The sequence below is a fragment of the Culex quinquefasciatus genome, chromosome 2, assembly GCF_015732765.1.
Source record: "Culex quinquefasciatus strain JHB chromosome 2, VPISU_Cqui_1.0_pri_paternal, whole genome shotgun sequence".
In the NCBI taxonomy this organism is placed as follows: domain Eukaryota; kingdom Metazoa; phylum Arthropoda; class Insecta; order Diptera; family Culicidae; genus Culex; species Culex quinquefasciatus.
Window position 1 is genome coordinate 129,546,056 of NC_051862.1, and position 7,457 is coordinate 129,553,512.

The 7,457-nt window shown below is 36.7% G+C and overlaps 1 long non-coding RNA gene across 1 annotated transcript; it reads right to left on the reverse strand.

Moving 5' to 3' along the window:
* Window positions 1-647: 647 nt before the first annotated feature.
* LOC119768004 lies at window positions 648-1,231 on the reverse strand. The gene is made up of 3 exons (XR_005277846.1): window positions 1,075-1,231; window positions 805-1,009; window positions 648-740 (listed from the first exon to the last, which is right to left on the reverse strand). It is a non-coding gene; the product is annotated as an uncharacterized LOC119768004 (long non-coding RNA).
* Between the last annotated feature and the right edge of the window lie 6,226 nt (window positions 1,232-7,457).

Below are 7,457 nucleotides of genomic sequence, written 5' to 3' on the forward strand. Positions count from 1 at the left end.
CACTGCTCAGTGTTGTACATTGTTTATCTCCTTCGCACCGAATGTCTCGACCATTTGAATGAGTGTGTGAGGGTGAGACAGACTGTTTTTTACGTTACGCTTACGGCTTTTTGAAGTGTTCGTCACGAATGGTTTCTGTTGAGATAACTGTCACCTGTAAACTGTAAATCAAACAAAAAAAAATTATAGTTACCGAAGCGGTTGTCCCAAAACGAGAAACGATACGGAAATGTGTGCGAACCAAACAAATGCAGGACAACAAGTTTGGAGGAACCGAAATCGGAAACTGTTCCTTTTGAGAAAGATTCATTTCCGACGCCGGATGAAAGCGACATGCCCAGCCGGAAGCAGAAGTTCTGGAAGCACCTTCAGGCTGCAGGAGGTCAAGGTTGACGATATTTGCCATTCGTCAGGTTGACTGCGCGGTGCTTGATCCAGATTATGGCCATCAACGATCTCAGTATGTGGCGGAACACAGATCAGCAGATTCAGGGACAATCGCTGTATCGTATCCGTGGGACGATCGAGTTCTAACAACAGATTATTCGGTAAGATGTGGGCGATGGAGTAACGTTTAATCGCAGGGTGATAATATGAGAAATTTGGGTCCACGATTGGCTTCCGGAAGAAATAGTGTGAATCAGCATTTTTTAACACTGGACACGGATTTTTTTAAAATTATTAACTTATACGAGGAAAGGTTTCATCACTGAACGGGAATTTGAATGTCCTCCTCGTACCTGGTAATCAAATTAAGTTATGTTAATTGTATCTGTATATTTGTTATCATTTAATTTAACTTACTTGGTAAACCTGCCTGAATAGAAGACTTCCGGACAGATTCGCTTCCGGCAAAAACATGCCGGGTGACATTGACTGGACTGAGAAATGAACTGGTGCTTCCGTTGTTTACATTTGAATTCTAAACATTTCGTCCAATTCCAGCGGAGTGTTGTTTTGCTTTGGAATTTATCGCTTTTCGGCCCTTACGAAACCAACTTGAGGAAACCTTTATTAAAAATATCGAGAATTGTACTTGAGCATCGTAAGTGATCACTAAATACTTGAACATACCTTAAAACATCAACATTTGTCAACAAAACACTCCCGCAACTTCACCCGCAATCGACAACAATAATGAACTGTCATTGAATGAAACAAACAGCAACAATTAAATTTATGTGTCTCCATCATTTACGTTAAGTAAGTTTTACATGAAATTATCATTTACATGACTTTCATGAATTAAAATTATCCATTTGACAGCAAAATCAAACCGGTTTACATGACATACATGCATTACATTCAATCTCATTTTACATTAAGGCTGTTTAAATGCGATACAACTTTTTAAATTGAATTTCAAATTTACATTGAGCATGTTTACGTTTAAAACAACAATTCAGTGCCGTGTAAATTCACACTTTTTTTTCTGTGTAGTCTACTTTCAGGAGGGGCATGCCCTTTTACACGAAAGGCACCAGGATGACTTGACGCGGTGGGTGGGATGGTGGCGTGAAATGTGAGCGCCAACTTTTCACTGCTTTGGCGCCGATGCTGGCAGCGCACACCCCGAAACTTTTCGATGAAAAGTTTGCCATTAGTGTGAAAAGTTTTGCTTTTGGGGTATACATTGTGGGGGGGTCGAGGAAAAATCCGGCGAAAAAAATGGCTCCTGCATACTGCATGCTAATCTACGGCCTCGCGTCAGCGTGTGTGTGTGTTTGTGTGGGGGAGGAAAAGAGTTTTCCTTATTTTTTTCTCCCCGTTGTGCTATTTTGTTGGCTGTGCTGGGAAAATTGATTGCAAAATAGTTGGGAAATGCATCCCGATAATGCGCACGGAACAACATTTGTCACAGTAGTGTGCTGCTATCCCGGTAGGAGGGCTTGAGTGTGGAAGGCAAACTGATGTGAGTTTAAAAATGAGTTGATGTATATTTTTTTCGTGAATAAGTTACTGATACTTTTACGGGTGGAAAGTGCAGTGAGAAGCAGCTGTTCTGGAATGGGGTACTTTATGTTAATGTGCTTGAAAAATAATTTGTTGGTATTTTTAAGCTGCCTCATTTTTTTCAAAGATGTCATCGATTCACAGATAAGCACATTGTAGGTATTGAAGAAATGTTTTAGCACAAGAGAATTATCTACGTTTACACTTAGTTTCTTAGTTTCTTAGTTTCTTAGTTTCTTAGTTTCTTAGTTTCTTAGTTTCTTAGTTTCTTAGTTTCTTAGTTTCTTAGTTTCTTAGTTTCTTAGTTTCTTAGTTTCTTAGTTTCTTAGTTTCTTAGTTTCTTAGTTTCTTAGTTTCTTAGTTTCTTAGTTTCTTAGTTTCTTAGTTTCTTAGTTTCTTAGTTTCTTAGTTTCTTAGTTTCTTAGTTTCTTAGTTTCTTAGTTTCTTAGTTTCTTAGTTTCTTAGTTTCTTAGTTTCTTAGTTTCTTAGTTTCTTAGTTTCTTAGTTTCTTAGTTTTTAGTTTTTTTTATTTTACTGTGTATCTAAGTTATTATTATGTTATTATAAAGTTAATTTGCTTTAAATATGAAGATATCATAAGATCACTGTAACTACTTCTTTAAAAGTTAGCTATTTCACGCTTCAAAAACGCCCCATCCATCCTCGACAACGTCGTCATCATTGCCAGTTATTCCCTCAGTAAACATCGCTTTCAACATTCCATTACACTGCCCGACGACGACGTCCAATTCCCTCAACTCCGCCTCGCTGCTCTAACAAATAACAACCCCTTCACAAAAGCAGTGCTCCAGTTTCAACGTTTGCCCAACCAGTTGAAAAAATTCCCACAGCAATTTCCATGCCAACTCTCGGAACCCAACCGGAACTGGGCAGGACCCCACACCCTCCCCCTAACCTTCTCCCCTCCAAAAACTGCAGAACAAAACACCAAAAACTCAATGCGAATCAATCATCAAGTAACAGCTGTCCATGAAATCAGCGTTAGGGCAGTGGCCTCTGGGGGATGGGCGCGAGGGAGTCCAGTTGGTCGTCGCCGCCGTTCGTCACCATGATGACGCCATTTCAGCACAGGAAGTCCCCCGACGGGAAGCTTCACCCACCCCCTCAAGTCAACGCAGTGAAGAAAAGCTCAATTTGTCGAAAAGCTTTCAAACGGTGGCGCTGCGCTGCCTTACTTAATCGTTCGCGGAAGACTCGAAGGGGGGTCGAGACTCGATGACCGGTGGACGGACGAGCTATCCGACTTACGGACAGGAAATGTAACACACACACACAGCTACATTGTGTAGTTTTGAAGCGAACAGAGTAGTTTGAAGACACTGTAAAAATATATTTTAAGAAACAAGAAACAAGAAACAAGAAACAAGAAACAAGAAACAAGAAACAAGAAACAAGAAACAAGAAACAAGAAACAAGAAACAAGAAACAAGAAACAAGAAACAAGAAACAAGAAACAAGAAACAAGAAACAAGAAACAAGAAACAAGAAACAAGAAACAAGAAACAAGAAACAAGAAACAAGAAACAAGAAACAAGAAACAAGAAACAAGAAACAAGAAACAAGAAACAAGAAACAAGAAACAAGAAACAAGAAACAAGAAACAAGAAACAAGAAACAAGAAACAAGAAACAAGAAACAAGAAACAAGAAACAAGAAACAAGAAACAAGAAACAAGAAACAAGAAACAAGAAACAAGAAACAAGAAACAAGAAACAAGAAACAAGAAACAAGAAACAAGAAACAAGAAACAAGAAACAAGAAACAAGAAACAAGAAACAAGAAACAAGAAACAAGAAACAAGAAACAAGAAACAAGAAACAAGAAACAAGAAACAAGAAACAAGAAACAAGAAACAAGAAACAAGAAACAAGAAACAAGAAACAAGAAACAAGAAACAAGAAACAAGAAACAAGAAACAAGAAACAAGAAACAAGAAACAAGAAACAAGAAACAAGAAACAAGAAACAAGAAACAAGAAACAAGAAACAAGAAACAAGAAACAAGAAACAAGAAACAAGAAACAAGAAACAAGAAACAAGAAACAAGAAACAAGAAACAAGAAACAAGAAACAAGAAACAAGAAACAAGAAACAAGAAACAAGAAACAAGAAACAAGAAACAAGAAACAAGAAACAAGAAACAAGAAACAAGAAACAAGAAACAAGAAACAAGAAACAAGAAACAAGAAACAAGAAACAAGAAACAAGAAACAAGAAACAAGAAACAAGAAACAAGAAACAAGAAACAAGAAACAAGAAACAAGAAACAAGAAACAAGAAACAAGAAACAAGAAACAAGAAACAAGAAACAAGAAACAAGAAACAAGAAACAAGAAACAAGAAACAAGAAACAAGAAACAAGAAACAATAAACAAGAAACAAGAAACAAGAAAAGGTTTTTTTTTAACCGTGCATCCAGGAGCGTCCATAGTCCAAGTTGGGTGCTTTTGAATGCGGAAGTAACCGTTCGGAAAACCCGCGTGCCATCAGAGTCCAGAACGTCCAAAAGCCGAGCTTTTCATAGCCCCAACAAAAAAAGGAGTTTGAGGAAAAGGGGATTGAAAATAGTTTTGCTCGTTGTCGCACGGTTATCGCGCCTCGGTCGGGTGGCGATGTTTTGTGGGGGAATTTTCCTGCCTCTGCTTACAATACCGCGTGCACGTGTGTTGGAGAGTTGTGGAAATTTTCTGTGCCGGCGATGCACACACACACACACTCGCATGTCCATGGTTGGGTGTGAAATACATGATACCAGCAGGAAGCTTTGGTTAAGCGTAACACCGTGTGCCGTGGTCGGTTCACGTTTTGTTACTACCGAGAGAGAGAAGTGCAACTTTTGGCGGCTTAAAACAGAGGGATCAGAATCGATTTCATGCAATGGGGGCAAAAAAAGAGGCAACATAGAATGAACTCTGTGCAGGTTGAATCGATTGGACATGGAGCTAGTTTTACTTTCTAGAATAATAATTTTGGGTTGAACGTAATCAGAATTTATTTCAGTTTTTTTTTCTTCAATATATCAGTTTAAATGAATTTAGTCATTCAGTTCAATTAACTTATTTTTTGTAAGGGTAGCAAAAAGGTCAAACGAAGATTTTTTTCAGTTGCTGATACTACTATCTATTTTATTGTTACATATTATAATTGAAGTTTGTTGTATGAGAAAATACAAATAAAAAAAAATCAAGCTGCTGCTAGCTTTTTTCTACTTTGAAAGCAACAGATTACTCGGAAAATCGTTTCAAATTAAAAAAAAACACCTTCAATAGTGTTCTTTGATGACAAGGGGTACATTTTGTGCTGTCTACATTTCACAATTTCCATTTACGATTTCTTCGAAATGTTCCCTTCTTAGAAAATTAAAAACTAAATGCATCTGAATTCTGGGGCGAATTCACAAAGATTCTTGTAAATGTTATATACTGTTATTAAAATTGATCACGTCGGATGGAATGTTCAAGCAATTTTTGATTCTCTTGAAAATAAACATTCAAACATAATTTCAATGAACTAATGATAAAGCATGAGCATGAGCATGAGCATGAGCATGAGCATGAGAGACCACCCATGGTTGTCCTTCTCCGTTGCTGAACAGGACCGTAATATCCTATCAACACAACCGGTCATACGCTTCAACGATCAAATAATGTTTCCCTTATCAACAGCATTCATGAATGCGCTGAAAAGATAAAACATCACGGTCATCAAAACTAGAGCCGTTGCTAATAGGAAACAGTCATTGGCCACCAACGGCGCCCGCCATGTCAGTTTGTAGATCTCGAGGGAACGGGACGGGAATGTTAGTTAGCACAGGCTGCTACCAAGGGTGGGTTCTATACGATATCCACACCCCGCGTGTGCCGGAAAACTACTTCTACTTGGGATTTTGTTAGTGGGAAAGGGTAATGGCCAGGATTCATCATAGAGGATGATGATGTGGCCCAATAATCAATGAATTTCGTTGAGTGATAGGGTGATGTATTATGTATTCTCAAGGCAAACAATCGTATGATGCGGATGAGACCATTCCCGGTTATTTGGTGTTGAGTTTAGCACAAATGATTTAATCTTAGACAGCCGGCTGTGGAAAGATAGAATCAAAATTGTGTGTGATTAAAAGGTGAAATATTATACTCAGCGTAACACATTTACGTAGAGTTGACCTGAGACTATTTATACTTTTAAGTTTTTATAAGATGAGCGACCAATTAATTACTGATGAGTTATGAGCTATTAGTTATTAGTTCAATTTCAATGAACTAATGATAAAGATGCAAAACCGAATAATTTGAACTGTCTTAAATCGGAGAACTTCGGATTTTTTGGAAAATGTAAAATAAGTTAAGGAGTGTTTAAAAACAGTTTTTTTATTGCGAGAAAATTGTAGTTATGGTTCACGCATCCAAATCCGTGTTGATGACAAATATCACAAAAAATAGTAATTCTCCAACAGCTCACACAAAACCGGAAAAAAGATGCCCCGATCCCTCTTCGAATTCCTTGAAACTTTGTTCTAAGAGGTAATTTTGATCTATGATAATAAATCCGAGGTCAATTTCTGAATTCATGGTCCAGAAATATAGAAAATTGAAATCAAAACACAATCACAATATGTAGAACGCTTCTACAAACAACACAAATAAAACCGTTTTTTGATTGATACATTCTGAATCAAGATTTGAATGTTTTTCTAAAACAAAGATGGCCGCCAAATTGGCGATTGGTAATTATGCCTTTCAGAGCCTTGAAAGATAGGGTATTTTAACCATTAGTGGACCCCCTAGTAGAGCCGAAGCACATTTTTCACAAATTTTCAATATTTTAAGCACTTTTTCATTACCCTTTGAACAAAATAATGGAATCTGGAGTGTTTTGAACAATTTTGAGTATTTTTTCATCAGTTTTTTTGTTTTTGAGCAGAAAAATAGCAATTTAAAAAAAAAGTTTTGCCTGTTATGGACCCCCTTTTCCTATAATGGACCCGGGTCCATAATCCGATTATGGACCCGGGTCCACTTTAGGAAAACTGTTATTTTTATACCTAATTTAAACGATATTTGATGTTTTGATGCATTGTGTAGGTCTAATGATAGACATAATGAATAAAAGATGGATTTTGCTCACTTTTCATCATGAACAAATATGTTTTGTTAACAAATTTGGCTTTAAACAACAAAAAAAAACAAACAGACATTTAAACACATTTATTTCCGAAAAAGATCAGAGAAAACGTTTCAAAAACCACTGTAAACATAAAACAATTTAAAAAAAGTAATTTTGATGCACATTTTTTCATATTAAATACATAAATGGTTGACCAAAACTAAAGAATAGATTTGTTGATAAAACCACGCATGTTTATTTAAAAAAATGTTTTGTAATTGTTTTATTTTTATAAAATATCATATCACACTGCAACTATGATGCTTCAGTTAAGTACCATTAACTAAAGTTTTGATTAATTATAAATTCTTTGGGCTTCAG